Source organism: Gavia stellata, chromosome 14 (genome assembly GCF_030936135.1).
Source record: "Gavia stellata isolate bGavSte3 chromosome 14, bGavSte3.hap2, whole genome shotgun sequence".
NCBI lineage: Eukaryota > Metazoa > Chordata > Aves > Gaviiformes > Gaviidae > Gavia > Gavia stellata.
In genome coordinates, this window is record NC_082607.1 from 12,376,615 (window position 1) to 12,397,118 (window position 20,504).

Sequence of the window (20,504 nt, forward strand, 5' to 3'; positions counted from 1 at the left end):
CAACATACATCCACTTTGATACCATGTATCTGTGTACTGACTGCACTGACTTAGTGTTTCCAGAATGTAAGTAAATGCAAGCAAGTATAATACGTTTAGCCCATGGGCAAAGGAGATGGCAAAAGACTCACCACTGGGCAAAAGCTTGAAAGGCAGGATTATTTACTACACTCTCTGGCTGGGTATGTAATTATGTCAGTGTTCAGCCTGGGTATTGTGCTACTTTTTGTAAACAGTTGGCAGGAATACTCCTACTGAGATGAGAGGCTGGGCTGCTCCTCCAGTGTTGAGAGGAGCAGGCTGAAGAGGACAAGGTCTACTTACAAAAGAAGAAACTGAGGTGGAAGAATGGATTAAGCAGGAAAAGATGAAGAAGCTGAGCATGAAGTGGGACAGGCGGCAGTCTACAGACAAAGAAGAAAGAGGAAAGGAGAAAGAACAGCAGGAGGAAAGCTGCATGGTGCAGACTTGTGAAAAGAAGCTCCAGAAGCGAGGAAAAGCATCAGCCTCCCAGTGCTGAGTGTGTCTCGCAGCAGTGCAGAGAATGCATCTGTGCATACCCATGCACTGAGCTCTGCTGCTCGCTGCAAACCAGGAGGAGATTCCAGGGGAGAGGACACAGCCTCCAGCCAAGCATGTGCCATGGGGCCCAGATGCAGCCGCAAACCCTTCAGCTGCTCAGAGCTCTCTCAGAAAAGAGCAGGAGTGTCGGGCTCGCGCGGTCCTGCCTCTGTGCATCTGTGTGTGTGCGCACTGCAGGGCACCCAGCCACCAAATGCCCAGGCTGAAGGGCAGGCTGGCACACTCCACCAAAACAGCATCACCTCAAAACAGCCTGAAATCCTTTATTCTCCAGGGTAAAGAGAAAGTTAAGAGACAGACTACAGAAAGGAGAGGACTTGTCTGAACCACACGTAGCATCTTCTAGTGGTAGGCTGGACCTGCCTCACCACCTGTTATTTTTCTTCTTCACACTTCCCACAAGGAAGCTAAGAGGACCAAGAGGTGAGGGAGCAAACCTGCTCTGCGGCTGCTGACAGAACAACTCAGGTGAGCAGCCTCTCAGAGCTGCTCTTGCCAGCTAGCCCATGACAGCGGGAGTCTCACCAGAGGGTCCCGGTTCTCCGTTTCTGTGTGAGGATGCTGCTGTTTTTGCAGCCAGCCAGCAGCAGATTCAGGGGAGAGACTATGGATGCAATTGGCCAGGGAAATGAACTATTTGTTCAATTATACTTCTCTTGTCCAGATGAGAATCGTTCTGGCAGAAGGCAGAGCAAGGAACAATGGCTAAGTGTTTCAGTGGGGTCTGTCTAATGCTTAATTGCATTATGCTACTCCTTTTTAATGATCCATATCTCAGTCCTAGTAACTCTGGTGAGAGGAGGAAAGATCTGGAGCTCTTTTCCCTTTCTCCCCGTGCCAGCCTCAGACACTGCAGCCCCCAAAACTCCTTTCCCTCCCCCCTTTCCTCCCCACCCCGACCCAGCATCAGTGCCCATTAGGCCTGGCTGCAGAATTCAGGGGGAAATTTGACTTTGCTTTACTACACCGTTCTCCCTGCTCAGCCCTTCCCCTGCACTCGCTGTCCGGCTCTAGGAACGGGGCTCAGTATTGTCCTCGTCCAGGCATTTTCCATCGCAACCGCTTCCACCTCTCCCCGCTCTCCAGCCGGCAGCGCCGGGCGGGCGGGCTGGAGCCCCGGGGGTCCCCAGAGGGGAGGACCCCGGCACGGCTCGGGCGGGCGCTCTGCTGCAGAGCAAGACGCCCCGGAGTTGCTGCGCGAGTGGAGATGCTCCGACCCCGCGGCCGCCCTCCCGAGCCCCCCTGCCCGGGGGATGCGAGCAGGGCAGAGCCCCCCTTCCCCCGCGGGGCCGCTGCTCCCCCTATTGTTCACCGGCCCGTAGACAATAGCCGGGGGGCGGCGCAGCACCCGGGAGCCCCATCCCCGGCCGGGGGTCCGCACTGCCCCCCACGCCCCCCCCCCCCCAGCCGCCGGCGGGGCGGTTAGTCGCCGCTCGGTGCAGCCGCCGGAGAGGCGCGGAGCGGAGAGAGAAGACCCGGGGGGACAGGGACGCGAACCGCCGCCGCGCCCCGCACGCACTCACCGCCGCGCCGGCTGCCCCAGCGGGGGGCAGCCGGAGCCCGCTCCGCTCCGCACGGCTCCGCCGAGCTGCGCGCCCCCGAGCCCGCCGTGCCGCCCGGCCGGCGCTGCCAGCCGCCGCCTGCGCGCTCCTCCGGCCGCGGCGAGGGAGGGAGGGAGGCAGAGAAAGAGGGAGGGAAGCAGCCTCCCCCCGCCTTCCTCCTCCTCCCCGCACCCCGGAGGAGGGTTTACGCACCCGCTTTGTGCGGAGCTGCCCGCCCCGCAGCGCGGGTGGCGGGGACCGGGCGCTGCCGCCCTCCCTGCCCCCGTTTTGGGGCCACCACCCCAAGCAATGCCCCGGGGCCCTCCGCCAAACCCCGGCCTCACAGCACGGCCGCACCACCCGCCATCCTTTCCACGCAGGAGGATGAGCAGAGCAAGGCTGGCGGCTCCCAACGTCTACCTGTTGAAAGGGGGAGCTCCCCAGGGCGCTGGTGCTCGGCAAGGAGGTGGCCAGCACCCCAAGGGGTGCGCTGCGCCCCAGCTCCTGCCAACCTGCCTCCTCGCTGCAAGGCCTGGCCAAATCCCGGGTCTGCCAGCTGGGCAGGTAAGTTTGGCCCGCAACTTGGAATCGCCGAGGTTTGTATCGCAATAAAACGGCACGCAGAGGAAAGCAAATGCGGAGAAGGGGGAAGGAGGAAGAGAGGTTAAAACGCAGCAAGGAGTAGGCTGTGAAAACAAGGACCGATTTGGCGTGGCAGTGCGGGCATCCCAGAGGAAGGGCGATGCGAGGTGCGCTGGACAGAGCTGGCTGGGCTTTGGAGGTTTTGTGGAGCCACGCGACAGTGAAGCTGGGAAGGCGAAAGCTGACAGGAAGGCGCACTCAAAATATATTGTCCCTGCAGAGCTCTCCTTGTTAAACACGCACTGCAAGACTCAGCCGCAGCTGTGACTCCAAGGTGCACAACCATTCCTCCATCACTGAAGATGCGGAATGAGGTAAAGGATCACAACTGCAGGCATTACTGACCATCCCAAAATTCCTCTAAAATACTCTTGGTTTTGAATACTTAAAATAATATGCAAACATATTTCAGGGCAAGGGCCTTTAAGGCGTAAGTGATTAAACCCAGTTTAATTGTCAGTTCTCCACATTTTGATATAAGAAAATGACCCAGTTCTGGCTTCCAGGAGAAAGTTAGAGGCAATCACTGTTCTACCTTATCCCTACAGACCACAGCCATCCCGACTTTGGTGAGATAGGAGCATTCATCATGACTTGTTTCTGGACAGTAGGAAGAGAACATAGGCTCTCTTTCAAAGCAAAACTTCAGCTCCCTGTGATCTGAGCATGGTCTTTACTAATCCAGGTATCCAGACTTACATCTGTTAGCAGCAGTTCAAAGGCCAGTAGACTTCTGCTTTCCTCTGCTGATAGGGGCCATAGGCAAGACCTGATGAGCCTCATAAGATCTGAAGACCAACATCTTGAGCAAAAACTGAGCTTAGTCCAACACAGTGCCCCCACAACCGAATCTGGCATCTCTTAGACCAGAGGAGGAAGAGTCCTTAGTGTTACTGCAACACTTGTCTCTCTTGCAGGAACTTCGTGGCTACCACGAAACGTATGTAATCAAGATAAATTTCTCCAGCCCTCAACACCACATCCAACCCTAGCCGATGGAGATTAAATACTCACAATACAATTTTGAAGCATCAGCAACCAGGCCTTCAAGTTATTATTTTCTGATCTCTGAAAGATATTTCCCTGAGCTGCAGGGACCTTACTTTTGAGATCTCGTGTGGACAGCTAACATTTTAATTGTCCTTAGACTGCTCATACGTGAATGACAGCAACTAGTACATGGTGTGGGGCTGTTCCCATTTAAAAAAGTCTGTTTCTGCATTGAATTCCTCCTGCCATAATGTAAAGCATCACTCAAGAAGAGAGCTGTGTGTGCATGCCAGCAGATGAGCTTTTCTGCTGGTCTCCACAACTGGGGCAAATCATAGGATCATAGGAAAATTCACATTGGAAGAGATTTCAGGACATCATCTAGTTCAACCTCCTACTCAAAGCATGGTCAGCTAAGGAAAAGCCCTGTGAGCAACACAAGTTGGCCATACTTATTCGCACTGAATTTCTGCTTACATCTAAGTTTCCTCCAAGGCACATCCTCCGTTCCTGATTTATATGCTTGTGAACACAAGAGTGTTGGCAAGGGAACTGGGAAGAGCTCAGAGGGAGTCCCAAGGCACAGCCATTCACTTGTCTAAAAGACCTAAGGATCTGGTTCACTATCTTCCCACTAGAAGGTGACATGCCATTGGAGAATATCACCGAGATGACCATGCCCAGACATGAGACCAGACATAGGACCTGGCTAATGCAAGAACACTGGTTGCCTGGAGGCTGAACACAGAAGAGGCCCTAATACTTGTTCCTCCTCCTTTCTAAACTGGCTCAGCTGCTGGTATGAACTGCCTTGGATATGAGAACAGGCAGGAAACAGAATCAGTGAGACAAGCATATCTGGAGACAGAAATGACTCAGGATTTTAAGTGGCTCATATTGAAGAACATTCCAAGATTTACAGATTTAAGTAGTGCTAACGGTAGTCACAGGCAATGGAAACCATGCTTCTCTTGAGGCCTGTTTATCCATGAGCAACAGCCATACAGACTTCCCCAGGAGCAACATATCTCACTCCACTCTGAGATGCCTTCTCCAAAGACTCCCTTCTCCGCTCAGAGGTCTCCTCTGACACTGCCAGCAGCCTGAAATAGTCTTGAGCACGAGGCCCTTTATTGGAAAAGTTTTTCCAAGAATCTAAAAATCAAATGAAATCACTCCCCTTGTAGCCACACCACATGCCAAGTTCTCCTTACAAAGGTGGGGGAAGTAGCCATAATTGGGGTCAGACAGGAAAGAAAGCACAAGGTAAGGAATTACAAGGGTGTAGCCACATGAACAGTGAGCTGCTAAGAGCAAAGCAAGAGATAAAGCACCTAAAAAGCACCCTAAATGAGGTCAGTGGACATGCACATTGCAACCCTTTCTGCTTCTCCAGATGTGCTGATCCACACCATATCAGCTCATGCAAAACCTTGGCAGAGCAGGCACCTGTGCACCATAGCGAGGCCTGCTTCTAGCTGCCAAACAGCAATAATCAAAATCTCCACCAGTCAAATCCCTCATGGATTATAGAGGCTGCACAAGACAAACTCCAAAGCTTTGCATGATCTGTGCCCCTTATGGTTTGGTTGCAACAATAAGGGCTGGCTGGCTCACCCCACCAGCTAGCCCTGCAGAGACATCAAGGGAGGCCCTGTTAACAATGGAGGCAGTGGAAGTCCTCCTTCGTCCCAGCCCATGCCGAAAGCCAATTGACCCATAAGGGAGGGGAGTACTCCTACCATCTGGCTAGTGTATGATGACAGAGTTAAAGACACAAAGGCTATTCAGCAGTAGCACAGGATGGCTTTGAACAACAGGGGATGCTGTCACGGGGGGAGACACTTTGTCTGGGAAAGAAGGCATTGGCTAGCTCAAGAAGTCCAGCTTTCAATGACCTTTTATTTGGGAGGTAGGGGTAGTGTTATCAATAGTTGGCATTAGCTAGCTGGAGTTTTCTTGATCTCTGCGCTGTTCAGAAGGAAAGGTAACCCTCCACTAAGAGCATCAGTCTCTGTGGATACATGCATCAATTTAGGAGGCATAAAAACATCTTGTGAAACCTGTAAGCAATTATCTTTTAATGCATCACTCCATCATAAGGCTTTTTATTTCCTTCTTAAAATATATAACCTCCCTCCTTGCTACCCCATTCTCCTTTACCTGCTGGAACACCTACCTGAACTCTGGCACACTCCAGGAGAAGACGGCTTTGAGGCAAAACCCTTCTTAGGATCATCAAGGTTAAAATATAGCTGTCACCATATTGTTGAAGAGTAATCTCTCAAAATGGAAGTACAGCAGCCTGGGAATATCTTGCTAATAATTAGCTAAGCCTTTCCCTCCCATCACCCTGCTCAACCAGCCAGAATAAAAGTATGCTTAGTTATAGGTCCATGCTACGGTGCCCTTGAGCTGAATGGGATTGCAGATTTAACCCCTACTATAGCAAAGCAGGAGGGTCCTTTCTAAAGGTGCAGGCTGGAGCAAGAGCTTAGGGATGTGCAGCACAGCTCCAGCACACCTGCCTCTTCGGAGGCAAGTCCATGCCATCCCCATTCATCCCACCCAACACCCATACTCAGCATCCAAGGGAGCTGTCTGCAGTTATGTTGCAACGGCTGGGATGGAGGACTGAGCCAGGGAACAGGTGACCTTCCCCAGGGCTGAAAGGCAGAAGGGCAGAGTGCCAAGGAAGACATGCCCAGGTAACACACAGCTCCCCAGGGCACTGGGTGGTGCAGACCTGCTCCGAGGCTGAAGGCTCATCAGCACAAGGAGAGCACTGCAGTTAGAAAGGTCCTGACTGCCTTGTGTGCAGGCCCCTGCCTTGGCATGGAGCAGGTCCTGTGCTCCCCACACATAAGCTAACCTTGAGCACAGCAGAGTCCTTTGCAGCAGTCCTGCATGAGGTGGCCTCTGCAAGCTGACAGCCACATCCGCTTTGAGGCCCTCCCATGCTGCCAGAGGAAGCAGCCAGCCTACAGTCACTAAGCAGACATGTGGTTGATGCAGGCAGGAGACCAGAAAAAAAAGATACTCTGGCTGCATAGGGATGCAACCCCCTCCCTGAAAGCTGCTGGTCCCACTCACTGCCAAGGAACACCATGCTGACACCCTCCTCCCAAAGAGCTGGGAGAAGGGGGCTCTCTTCTCCCATCACCCCTTCCTCTCTCAAAGCACCCAGGGCCATCTCAACAGCCCTACAGGCTCAACTCCTGCCCCACTCCTGGTGCTACCCTATTCTCACTCTCCATCTCCACCAGGCCAGCTGCCCCTTCTCCCCACCCTCCCGCTCTTTGCAACCGCAGCGTCAGAGCTGGCTGCTGCCTGGTGTTTTATTAGCCCATCTCCATGGCAACTCGCCTACAGCTTAACTCAGAGAGACCCCTATCTCGCCTTGGCCATAAATCAGCCACCCGCCTGCGTCCTCGGTCAGAGACGGGGGTCACCGCTCATCCTGCATGCTGCTGGGAGCCTTGCTGCCACTGTCCCAGCCTCCCTGCTGGGGCTGTCCCATGCAGGCAGCGGGCACAGCAGACCTGCTGTTTGCCCTCCGTGGCACCACGTTTGCACGCCTCAAGCAAAGTCGGATAGTCATCCAAAGAAATAGTATCAAAAAGCTGATGGTTTTCCTAGTTTGCAGGCAAACTGTAGCCACCCATACAAACCAGCAATGAACTGGTGCTCTTCCTCCTTTGGGCAGGGAGCAGGGTTCTGGCCAGCCCACAGCAAACAGGCAGAGCACTGGGCTGAGGCAGAAAGGCAGCATCTCCTTCCCCCATGGTAAGGCAGCCCCTCCCCTCCTTGTCCATGGTGAAGCCCTCAAAGCCTGCCAGGAGGGAACAAAGAGCCACCTGAAACGTTGTGCTGTCCCTGCTATCCAGAAACAGCTCAAGAGCAACCTTCCCCCTTGCACAGTTCAAAGGCTCCCCTTCAAAATGTTCTCTCATCAGGACTGTCCTTTGGGCACCACCTTACCAGTAAACCCACTGGCTGCTATCTATCTCACATGCGCTGGCAAGTTAAAAGTAGGTGACTGGTAAGAATCTGCTGGTCCCCACAAGAGCAGAATTTCCCACACACTTTTTCCCTGTGGCACTAGGAAGGGGCTGCAGGACATGCTGCTCTTTTCACCCTCTCAAACACACAGCAAAAATATGTTCTTGCTGCGGAAACTCTCCACCTCTAAACCTCAGAGCTTTTTTTTTGTATCCCATGTGTTACGCATTTTGTCATTTCATCCATACATTTCAAGCACCTGATAATGTTGGGACTAAATCTTGGCAATACAAATGCAAAGGTGGCTCCTACCACCAGAAGTTTAGACTACAGAAGCCTGGCAAAGTAAGTGAGAAATGAAGCATCGTCTTTAGAAGCTGTTGGGGCATTGCAGGGCTGTGCTGGTGGGAAGAGAAAGGCGATGGGCTGAGGCAGAGTCATGAAATGGCTCACTTGAGGTCACAGATGCAATCCATGACACTAACATGCACTAGTGGAAAAGATGATAATTTTTCCTCACCTTTCCACATTCCCTGAGAGGTACTGATCTACGTATATAATCCCAAGGGATGCTTGAGGCACAATGTGGTGTTTCTATATAAGATCATCTAATCCTTGCTGCTTTAGATAAGGGGTCCAGTATATCTGGAGTTTTACCCACAGCTTAGACATGCCCACAGAAATCCAGAAGTGGGCATTGGGATAGCTATATATCTTCATTTTACATAGATGCTCAGCACGTATATCCACGCAACAACTCAAAGAGCTAAAAACCCCTTCTTGCAGGACACTGCAGAGCTTGAAGTCTGTGTCTCAGCAGATCCTGGCAAATCAAAGAGCTGGAGCCTTGTTTCTATGACAAAACATGTCCATCCAAATCTCCAGAAGCCAGGTCCAACTACCTGGAGAAGTACCAGAACTCTTTTAGCAGGGATATCTGTCTCAAATTTCAAAAACTATATGCTGGCAGTGGAACGAATTCATAAAAGCTAATGGGCCTGAAAGAGACTGTATTTGTCCTGCAGTCCCTTGGCAAGGGCAAAAATAAACCTAGAGAGAAAGACCTGTTCACATACTGTTTCTTTTCTCTTCTGCAGCATCAGTTCTACAATAGCAGCATCAGTTAAAAAACCCCCCTGTGGAGTCATAAGGTTTTAGATGTCTCAGCATTTCTATTTCTAACATTAGGTACCTAACGCTCACCTAAATCAAGTGCTTAGGGAGGCTGGCTTTAAGAGTCCTGCTTGTTTGCTTTTCTGATCCAGGGTCCTTCTGGGTTTGTCTCTGCACCTGCAAAGCTGTGAACTCATTTTTTGTTTCAAAAGGAAGTGGAGAGTGGCATGAAGCCAAAACCTGGAACTTGAAACAGGGCCAAATATGAGGACATTCACACTAGAAATTGCAGGAGTTGACAATACTAGCCGAAGTGTTTGGAAAATGCCCTATGTTCATATTACATGGAATACGTTATTCCAGGTCTTCCCTCCCCTCCAAATACCTTCCTCAGTTTTCTTTGTCAGCTCAAAGGAGACCCTGGTGTCATCATAGCTTGATAAACTGAACTCAGTTTACAGCTGCACACCAAACAACAGTGAGCTTCCTGGTGCAAAGATGTTGCTGAGCTTCAGGTGCAAAGGCCATTAGGAGAATAAATCTCAAGGGAAGTATGAATTCTGGTGCACTCAGGAACCTACCACATCTGGAGACTGTTTCATGGAAACAGCAATATTAGGATTGTCTCCATCAAGCAGGATAGTTAGCCATGCAGTATGGTTGTAGATAGAGTCAGACAGCAGGAGAGCAGAAGTTTCCTAAAGGCTTCAGATGAACCTGCTACTTTAACAAGAGCTCTAAATGTCACCACATTGCCTGTGCTATGGTCCCTGAAAGGAATAATCTCTTGTCATGTTTGGTAAACTTTACAAGGACCACAGGAAGCTGAGGTACAGGCAACTGCCTAACACTGAGTGGATCTCATCAGCTCTAATTAGCTGAAACAAAACAGCAGAGACCCAGGTAATAAGAGCTCTTCATGGTATTATGGTGAGTGGTGGCTGCGGGAGGCAGGACACTCCAACCGCTGGCTCCTGGAGGCACCTGCGTGGGAAGCTGAGGCTGAGCCAGAAGCTCAGTAGTTAATGAAAGGAGGAACTGCTCAGAAATGGTTCATCTGTTAGCCTTGCCCTGGCATGTGGTGAAACACAAAAAAAAGGGGCAGTTCAAAGCCCAAGGGCTGTCTCCCTGTCACTTACACAGCTTCTCACGCATACACCATCTGCACTGCTGGTGCCAGGGGTGGAAGCATGCTGCAGGACTGGCTTATCCATCAGTCCAGGTCCCCTCCATCCCTAACTTCATTAGGACTGATGGTGACCCCCACTCTCAGAAACACCCTTGGACACGTGCATTGGAAACCCCTACACCAGTTGCCTGCCAGAATTGGGCCAACACTAAGGCAGACAGGCATTAGGCTATGGGTTCCAGGGCAGGCACGGTGCTTTGGAGAATCCAGCGGTAGTTGTGACTACAAATGTACCACCGATAGTCAATGCTCTCTGAGGGCTCTTCTGCTTCAGGAGCATTATTTAGTGTAAACAGATCAGAGACAAGCAGCAAGAGAAGTTGTGCATTTTATGATAGGAAGGCATAGTAAAGGAAGGCAGGAAAATAGAACAGAGTGCCAAAATAGTACCCTAAGGCTGACCTGCCTCATTATAATGTGAAAACCACACCTAGCTAGAAAAAGCCCCCAGCCCTAATAAGCCCCCTACTCTCTGGGCATGGGTAGTGAATTAAAAGAGAACTGTATCTTTAAGATGAAGTAAGAAAGAAACTAACCAATAGTTAGTTAAGGGGTGGGACCAGTGGATGTAACTAACTTTTCTAACTGTTTTAAATACTTGTCATGATTTCAGGCTGTGCTGGTTTGGACCAGGCACCTGTACCTGCGCCTTTAAGTAATGAAAGAAAATACCTCGACTCTGTGTGTAAACTGGGCAATGCGCACTGGGTAACGAACCCAAGTTTTGGGACAACGCTATCAGCTGTCTGGCAATGGGACATGGAGCCCCTGGAAATGCAGCCAGCCTCAGCCAAATAGGAAAACACAGGCTCAGGGAAACAAAGGACATTCAAGATGAGAAAAGAGATGCTGTAATTGCCCCCAAACCAGCAATACTCATAACAGGCCAAGTTGCATGACCCAGAACAGCCCTACACAGAGGCAAGTCCTGAGGCTGGTTGGACTGTGATGAGCATCACTGCTTACATTCAGCCCCATATCCCAAAGCGCACCAGCCTTCAATACTGGGAAATTGGAAAAGCAACTTTTCCTAAGGCTTCTCCTTCCCACATCAGCTGAAAACAGTCAGAACAAGGCAGTCCTGCAATGGCTTGGTCAAACACCTACCAAAGATTCAGGTTAGATATTTTCTTCATATGCCCCTAGTCCCAGGTCCTGGGCTACTCAGGTGACTCCAAAGCAGCAGCCAGTCTGAGCCAGGGTCCTGGCTCTGAGTTACCCCCAGTGCTGATACACTTCACCTGCAGGGCTGGACTTGGGCCCAGCTGTTAGAGGGCCCCAGCTGCAGCATCGGAGCATCAAACTTTGCAGGATTTACCAGAGCAAGCTTTACTTTATTCCAACTGATAGGAGGGGAGAGTATAATAATTAGCAGGATCCATTCTGCTTTTCCCAGTCCAGCCAGCCCCACCATTAGGGAGAAGAGATCCTCCTGTCTGGGAGCCACTGCACACGTCACCCTCTTGATTTGTAATTAGTGGAATAAGAATGCTTAGTCAGCTGGGAAATCTGCCTGAGTAAATGACATCCTCAAGTGCTTTCTAATCCAAGGAAGGCAGCCTCTCACTTCACCGCTAATGGGCTGCAGTGGGGAGGCACCAAAATTTCTGCTGTGGACCCACATGCATCCAGGAACAATTCTTTAGCTAATTCAGTCCAGGATCCATGCCAGCAGCCCCAGCTGGTCACCTGGGAGAACCTACTAGGTCCTGCCAAGAGTTTGTGTCAGTAGTTAAACTGCCTCAGTCTCACAGCACTTGCTCCCTCCTCAAGGCATCATGAGCATATACTGTTTAAGGAATGGTCCAGGCAGAAAGGACTCTTGGGTCAAGGAATATGGGAGCTACAGAAAGCCCAGAGGCTGGTTCAAGGACAGCTGCAGTGCTATTTCCATGGACAGGACTTTAGAAGTGAAAGAACAGAGGTTACTAGTTGAGAGAGAAGCTGCACAGCACCTGGCAAATCTCACACTGGAATATTAACTAAAATAACCCTCTGCCTCATCTCTTTTAAATTCAGAAGCACAGGGGAATCCATCAAGGTAATTTATGGTGAGTAGCTGCTGATATGCCAATCAAAGGAAGCCCAAAGTAACAAGTGTGTTAAAAGAGACCTCATTGATCGTTATCTCCACAAACACACACTTAGTTCCTTCAATCCCAGTTAATCAGGCTACTTTGTTACATTTCTTATACAAAAGAGTAAGTGATCAGTGGGAAGCATTAGGCATTGGATATGCAACCCCCAGACAGCTTCCCTGTCTGGAGGGAGGCTGTGGAGGTGGTGTTTAGTAGGGCACATGTTCTGGAGCAAATCTGAAAGGTCCCCAGCCAGAGGTTTTCAATAGGACATTTTTTTCTTTCATAAGTGGAAATTTCTCCACATACAACCCCCCAAGATTTTGATGAAAACCTGACAATTTGCAGATGCAGAGATGATAATTAGGAAGGCAGAAAGAAAAGAAAGAGCTTTGCTCAATTCCAGGAGCCCACAATCAGCTTTCACAGAGGGAGCAGGCTCACAGGTTTTGCCAGGAGCAGCAGAGCAGACCTTGCTCTGTGGATTGCAGATCTGGAGCCATCCAAGGTGCCAGGAGCTTCTGCAGGAAAAGTACCACTACAGCAGCTTCTCTTTCCACTACAGCAGCTTCTCTTTTCACCTTTTGTTTAACAGCACAAGCAGAGGTCTCTTTTCCTAGTTCTGATATATTTTTGTTCTTTACTTGAAAAGAAAGCCATTCTGACCAGATTGGTAGGGACCTTTTCGCATGGACTGATGTGCTATTGCATTACTGTAAGCTGCAACATCACGGTAAACTGAAAAGTGTTGAGAGAGCAGGAGGTAATGCACAGATCAGGACTAGAGCTGGTCTTATTAAATATAATAATTACCAATCTGGAAGAGGGAATAAGCAGCACATTAATTAAGTTTGAAGAGGTTCTGAAACAGAGGAGCTGCCAACAACAAAATTGAAAAAAGCATATAAAGAGGAGGAAAAAAGATCAGGTGAGAAGAAAGTGGAACCCATCAGCAAAGAAAAAGACACTAAAGAGAGGCTGGGAGGGGAGGAGGAGGTTCAACCCTACCTCACCCCAATAGCCCCAGAAGTCCTTTGCTTATCCCTTTGCTTGTCACCTTTTTCCACGAAGCCAAAGCAGCCCTCAGGCAGAAAGGGCTTTGGCACACCATTGTGGGAAGACAAGTCCTCCCAGGTTTTTCACTTCAGCATTATTAGGAGGGAATGATGTCCCCAGATAAGACAGTAAGACGGGAAACTTTTGCCCACTTATAGCAAAGGGCCATTTTGGGAACTTGAGAAGATTCATCCAAATTCAAGGCTCTTGCTGCAGGGCATGGCAATAAAGCACAGCATCTCAGCCTTGCACACAGACCAACACAAGATACTTGCAAAACTTCACCCCTTCCTAAGGATCAAAATGTGGGGCTTTGGATTTTTTTGCGTGGGTTTCTTTGAGAAGTTCAAAAGCTACAAAAAGGTTTTAGTGAAGCAGCCTTCAGATGCCGAGGAAGCCAGGGAGTGGCATGCTGCAGAAAAGCTTTTGCTGAGCAGCAGGATAACTGGATGAAGCTGCAACCTCTCCAGGACAGACAGATACTCAGAGAGCCCAAGTGACTACCCTCAGAGATGCACAGACACACACCCCTTTATCAAATTGCAAAACAAAAGGGCAAACTCCCTTTCTCCCCCCAACAGTGGCAGTATTTCCAGCTTTGCTATGGCTGTCTTAAAGTTGCTACACATTTTACACTTGGTTAATGCAAATTACTTTGTTGAAGATTATATCTACATCCAAAGGTGATGTTTCAGCTGGCCTGCCTTGGAATTGCTAACAGAATGACATCACCGCTAATTAATCAGCCTCTGTCCTGGGCATTTCTCAAATCCCCTGAATTCAAAGCACAGCAATTATTCACATATTCCAGCAGGAATTGCCACCTTTCTTTTCTCTTGCATTCCTCTCCCATTTCCTGCTCACACACATGCTCTGTAGCTGTGTTGCTGAGCCAACCCAAGCATCTATCCACAAGGAAAATGATCATGTGGTATTGCTTAAAGTCCATATTTGCCTTGCTCTTCATCATCCCTGACAGAGCGTTGGCCAACATCAGTATTAGCAGAAGCAGAAATGCAAAAGACAAAGAAACAAGTATTTCCCATACTGCTGCAGAGAGTTGGACTCCACTCAGCCCCCAAGCAACCTTTCTGAATGCCCTTCAAAAAGCAAGGGCATAGGCACATACTGAACATGCACAGTAGGAATTCCAGATTAAAAGGGACAAGAGGGAGTTCAGCAGCTGACAGCTCTGCCTCTCGAGTCAGGGATGTTGGGACTGGCTGGGGAGGTAGGAACTACTGAGACAAGGCCACATTGGTCAAATGCTGGGCTGAAGACATAGGACCCTGGACTATAAACAGCAGCCAAAGCATGTGGGGAGGGGACCAAAGTCCATAAACACGTCTATGTCCACAAGTGTCTGCTGCCAACAGTCTGTGAAGCCTCTCCAGAAGCAATACCCACAAGGTTGTAGAGTCAAGCACTCAAATCAGGAATGCCAGAATTCAGAGCAGCCCTGATGCCTTTACATACAGATATAAAGGTGGCAAATGATGATACTGTTCAATTATGTAATCCTATTACTTCACTACAGGACCTCCATCTCTTTCAGACAGCCAGATGCATCTATCCCAGACTGAATTAGCACAATGAAGTAGCAGCAGTTCCTGTTTACAGGGAACTGCTATTTGTTGCAGATAATGAGGGACAAATATATATCTCTGTCTGCCTTACAGATGTGCCAAGGCACCCACTACTGTTACTCAGGAGCAGCTGCACTGCAGAGAGCCCTCTGAGGTTAAGTATTCCAAAATCATGACCCTAGATATCTTCAGCTTGACAGCCAAAAGCATTCACTGCTTTTCTACTTTAAGCTCTGCATGTCAATTCTCACAAAGAGAGGATAAAAATAACCTGTCTTCCAGTAGTGGTGGTGTGAAATTAAATTAATTACCATGTGTAAAGCAGTCTGATACAATAGTGATGAGTACTACCATGCAGCAAAGAAGCAGACCCTACAATAGGCAAAAGAAAAAAACCTAAGAGCCACATTGAATGCAAGCACTGGGTATCCTGTGCACTCAATGAGGCAGAGGTGCTTCAGAGAAGATCCATGGGGGTCAGGTAATTGGGCTGTACTGATGCATATGCACAGCATGGAGTGGGGTATGGTAAAAGAGGCAGATTCAATTTTCATCTCCCAACTCCCAAACATCAGGCTTCACTGCCTGAACATTTCAGTAACATCAGCATACATAGTACAGAGAAGCTTGGTAAAGAGCAGAAGGTTTAAAATAAAGCTAAAAAAAAAAAAAAACCCAAGAGAAAAAGTTGGGCCAAAAAGACTAATGAAATCAAGGTAGAGAATACCAGGTTTGCAAAGAAGCTTGGCTGCTTACAAGGAAGCACAACTTCTTGAAAAGGCTAATCTGAGAGCCAGCACTTTATTTACTCTAAACCCCATAGCTATAAAAGAAAAGATATATAGAGTGTGGAGGTCAGGGGAAAGGGAAGGTGGGCAAGTAGAAAGGTCTGCGTCTCTTGGTGGGGAGGCACACATGTGAAAGCAGGGCTATTAGAGTGACTCCAGGCATTTTAAAAGCCATGCAAAGCACACTCAGCAAGCACTGCTAACCCCTCCTAGGATTGCAACACCCATGAGGTCTCACCACAGACCCTGGGGAGTAATTTTCAGCTGTCTGTTGCCTTTGCCTGGCTTGCATTTTGCTCCTGTGGCTTGAACCTCACAGATCAGCAGCCAGCTGTCCTTGGCCTCCAGCCCACAGCAAACACATCTGGAACAGCTGCGGATGGCAAACTGCTGTTGGCCAAGAAAGGATTCATCATGTGGATTTACTTTACTGCCTTCCATGTGATGTTTTTAATTGGAAGTGTAAGACAGCCACGCTTGTGGTCACCTATGCAGGCAGCTGGTTGGGCTCTGCTCTGGACATAGCATTTCTGTGCCTGGGAGCCCCTGAATCACTACAACAGGCTAGGCTGGTCCATTTGCAGCTCTTGTTTTCTTCAGTGAACTTAGTCTTTCCCATCTGAGTCTCCTGCAGGTAGAGTCAGACTGCTTTCCATCCCAATCATTTGTCAGGTGGTTTGGTTTGATGCAAGCCGAAGCTCTTTGACTTTATGTCCCAGCTTCAGAGGATCTTGCCCATGACTCCACTTTCTTTTCCAGTATTTTGTCTCCTACGTAAAGTTCATCCCATGGAAACTGATAGCAGCTTTGTCCTCATTCACATTTATAAAATGGCAGCACAACCTACAGCTGTCTCCAGCAAAAGCTCTTTGCCTCAATCTCACCTACTATCCATTAGCATGAGGGAACTCAAGCTTGCGCTCAGGATACCGGTTAACACGTTTAGAAGTAGGATTATCTGAGGCCTCTTTCCTGCCTGGCATGGAACTAACCTATTTCCCCCCCTCCTCGCACTGACTTCCCACACCAAAGCTCAGATTATTTTTTTGGGCTAGTTTTCATTCGTCTTGACTCCAAAGCACCTCCACAGGGCATGGCACTGAAGCAGGTGGTCAGCTCGCCTGTTGCTTTTGGGGCATGCAGACAAGGCCAGCAGGTGAGGATGCTCTAAACCCCTTTGAAGGAGATCAGGAGGAAGAGACGCTGCAAAGGTACGATGGATCCGAGGAGCTGCTGCCAAGAACCAAACAGAACCTCACTGCACATCAGCTGTGCCAAGCTTCACACTGCCCTGCTAGTAAGAATCAGAGTTACAAGGATGTGATGCTGGCAGCTTTTTCATTTTAAAATAGTTTCTGCTGGATTTTCTACTTTTTTGAAAAAAAACCCAGCAACTTTGATTTAGAAATGTAAAATGAAACTTTTGAAAAACTGCATTTTTCTTCAAGGTCCTATGTTTCTACTTTCCAAGCTCTCTACCAGCCAGAACAGCAGTAAGAAAGATGAATTCTTCAGAGGAAACAGAACAATCTTTTTCAGTTCTTTTCTGCTTTTTATCCTTCTATCTTCATCTGAGTGACAAAGAAATCAGAATATTTGAGCAAGTAGCTACTGCCTTAGTCCCATTTTTCACTCTCATTTTACCAACTAGAAAAGCGATGAGGGGTTTCCATCACTTTGAGGAAGGTGGAAAGGCCTGATAAGTCTTCCCATTAGAAAATAAAAAATTAAAACAGAACTAAAAAGCTCTGTCAGGTGAAAATGCATGAGAAAATTCAAAGAAAGAGAAGGCTATTTCTCACCAAGAAACCACCCATTTGAATCAGCTTCAACTCTTGTGCTAAGACATTCCTCTTAAAAAAAAAAAAAAAAAAAAAGAGGGTTTATTCCTTGCTCCTAAAGATCCTTTTTTTAACATGGGCTGGTAGTATCAACAGGTTGGCAAAACAAAGCCCTGTGATGAGACAGTAAAGAGAAACAGTAAAGATGCCTTCACCCCTTCACAGACAAACCTCAGAGCCTCCAGAGCCAGGCAGCGCTGTGCACTGATTGCTGCACTGCAAGGAACAGACCCAGACCTGGTCCTGCCCGTGAGGACAAGGCCAAGGAACACCACCACAATCCAGAAGAGGTGTTTTACAGTGGGATTAAACCTGTGAAAGTTACTCAGATATTGGGAGATTATAGCCTGCATGAGAATAGCTGCACATTTTCCCAAAATGCTGAGGGAAGCAAAGCCACCTCTGGCGTGGCACTGGGCTGTGCACATCAGGGCCTCTTTCCAAAAGGGACTGTTGTCCATTGGCAATGACTAGCACCAGAATACCCTGTTTCAGGAGACCTAGAAAGAAGCATCCATAAAGAGGACGTTACTGAGGGATTCCCTCAGCTATTGACACACCGAGATACTTGGCAAGACGCTTGCTCTGGAAACTGCAGAGATACAGATGCTGTGCAAGCTCCCTCTGGGGCTTTTAAGAAGTGTCTGACACAAATAGAAATCAATGCGAGGCCGGAGTCAACTACTCTGGAGAGAAAAAGCTCTATCCAGAGCCAAGCCGAGGCCAGCCTCTGTGCTGCCCTGGGGCCAAGAGGCAGTGTCCCAGGGCCCTGCCTACCTTGTGGTGAGGGAGCAGTGCACCAAGGGGAGCCCACGGGTTTACACCACATTTCCAAGAGCCTCCCTTCACCACAGCACTGAGGTTTTCCCCCCTGCTTACCTCCCTTCTGCACTTCCTCTTCGTTTTCTCAGGCTCTACCCACAGCCCTTGCTGGACACACTCCCATCCCTATGCCTGGTGCAGGACTATGCCTTGATCCCAGGACAGCCAGTGGCCAGCAAGCGTACAGTGCTGTCTGCAGGGGTGCAGCCGACCTCCTGGGCATCACTGCACAGACTGACCAGGGGCTGGAAAGTTTGTTTTGCCAAAACCAGCTGCTTCCCTCCCAGTTCCCAGACAAGGCTGGAAGAGGGAATTACTTGTAGTGCAAGGAAGGCTCCCTAAATCACTCATTTATCAGGAGCAATAGCAGTAACAGACATGTTTGAAGGGCCAGCCAGGCCACAGTCCTGCAGGGGAATGACATTGCTATGAGGCTGATTCCTAACATGGGACAGAAGCACATTTGCTCCAGCTGAGATCCTGCTGCTTTCTGTGCCTACATACCAGCAGAAGGCCCACTGCAGATAGCACAGACCCTCTCAGCAGCTACAGAGATCAGTGCAAGAGGTATTGCTGGCAGCAGCAGAATCTGAATCACAGAATCACTAAGGTTGGAAAAGACCTGTAAGATCATCAAGTCTAACCATCAACTAACACCACCATGCCCACTAAACCATGTCCCACAATGCCTCGTCCACACGTTCCTTGAACACCTCCAGGGATGGTGACTCCACCACCTCCCCAGGCAGTCTGTTCCAATGCTTCACCACTCTCTCAGGAAAGAAATTTTTCCTAATATCCAGCCTGAACCTCCCCTGGAGCAACTTGAGGCCATTTCCTCTAGTCCTGTCACTAGTCACTTGGGAGAAGAGACCAACACCCACCTCTCTGCAACCTCCTTTCAGGTAGTTGTAGAGAGCGATAAGGTCTCCCCTCAGCCTCCTCTTCTCCAGACTGAACAACCCCAGTTCCCTCAGCCACTCCTCACAAGACTTGTGCTCCAGACCCCTCACCAGCTCCGTTGCCCTTCTCTGGACATGCTCCAGCACCTCAATGTCCTTCTTGTAGTGAGGGGCCCAAAACTGAACACAGCATTCGGGGTGCGGCCTCACCAGTGCTGAGTACAGGGGCACGATCTGCCTGCAGGCTTGCCCAAGGAAGGAGCCTGGAGGGAGAGGGGAAGAACCCAGCGGAGGAGCTCACCAAACAGGCCGGGCTAACCGCAACGGACACTGCCCACCTCCACGGCTCTCATCAGTCCCCCCCCTTGCAGAAAGAAGTGTCTCCGCGCCCGCCCCGGCCAGCCGCGGGCAGAGCCCGGGCGGTGTCTCTCCGCCGTCCCGCCCCGGCCGGGGCTCCGCCGCCCGTTCCGCGGCTTCTGCTGCCCTCTGCCCGCCACGGGGGGGAAGCGCCGCGGCTGCGGCCGGGCCGGGCCGGGCGCGGGGGGGCTCTCGGGACAGGGCACAGGGCCTGCGGCGGCTCCACACAGGCAGGCGTGAACGTGCCGCCGTTAAACACGAGCGATGGTGGAGTTACCCTCACTGGAAGCGTTCAAGGAACGCGTGGACATGGCACTGCGGGACATGGTTTGGTGGGCATGGTGGTGTTGGGTTGGTGGTTGGACTTGATGATCTTACAGGTCTTTTCCAACCGTGGTGATTCTGTGAACAGACTCTGAAAGCAGCATCTGGCAGGGAGACCTCCGTTCTCCCCACCCACCCGGCAAGTGCCGGAGCTTACAGAGAACCACACCGCATCCAGGCCCCAAGACACTCATCCAGTTTTCAGACCAAAGCACCTGTTGGACAGAAACCTCAGCACCTCCACTGGTGATAGCAGATTGCCAGGTGAGCATTGCCGAGCAGAAGCAGCAGTGATCGGGGTGCACAACGATGCAGCTTGTTTTATTTATGCATGTTTATTCCTGCAGAGAAGTGATCAAACAGCAGGCAGGGAGCTCCCTGGGAATTTCTGTGCAACACCAGCACCTGGTTCCTAAGGAAGGAGACTGATTCAAGAGCCACTCTCTGGACGCCAGCAAAATCCAAGCTCTGTAGCTAGATGGACACAGTCCCATCTTCTCAGAGAAGGCTTTCCCCCACCCCCTGCCTTTTACACAGCACTTCTAGCAGCCCTTAACACATGGTTCTCACAGTGTATTTGCTAGGCTCACTTGCTCACATGCTAAGAAAAGCTGTAAAGCAATAATAGTGGCACCTGCAGACATGTGCCACAGCCCTTCAGGTCAACCAGTGCAGTTCTGGTAAGTGGACA

At 49.8% G+C, this 20,504-nt stretch overlaps 1 protein-coding gene across 1 annotated transcript in view; it reads right to left on the minus strand.

Moving 5' to 3' along the window:
• Positions 1 to 2,261, minus strand: part of GABRA3 (gamma-aminobutyric acid type A receptor subunit alpha3) — a 70,318-nt gene extending 68,057 nt beyond the window's left edge. The window contains exon 1 of the mRNA XM_059824644.1: positions 2,106 to 2,261. The gene's annotated coding sequence lies outside the window, so the exon portion shown is untranslated. The remainder of the gene's footprint in view (positions 1 to 2,105) is intronic.
• Positions 2,262 to 20,504: the final 18,243 nt, after the last annotated feature.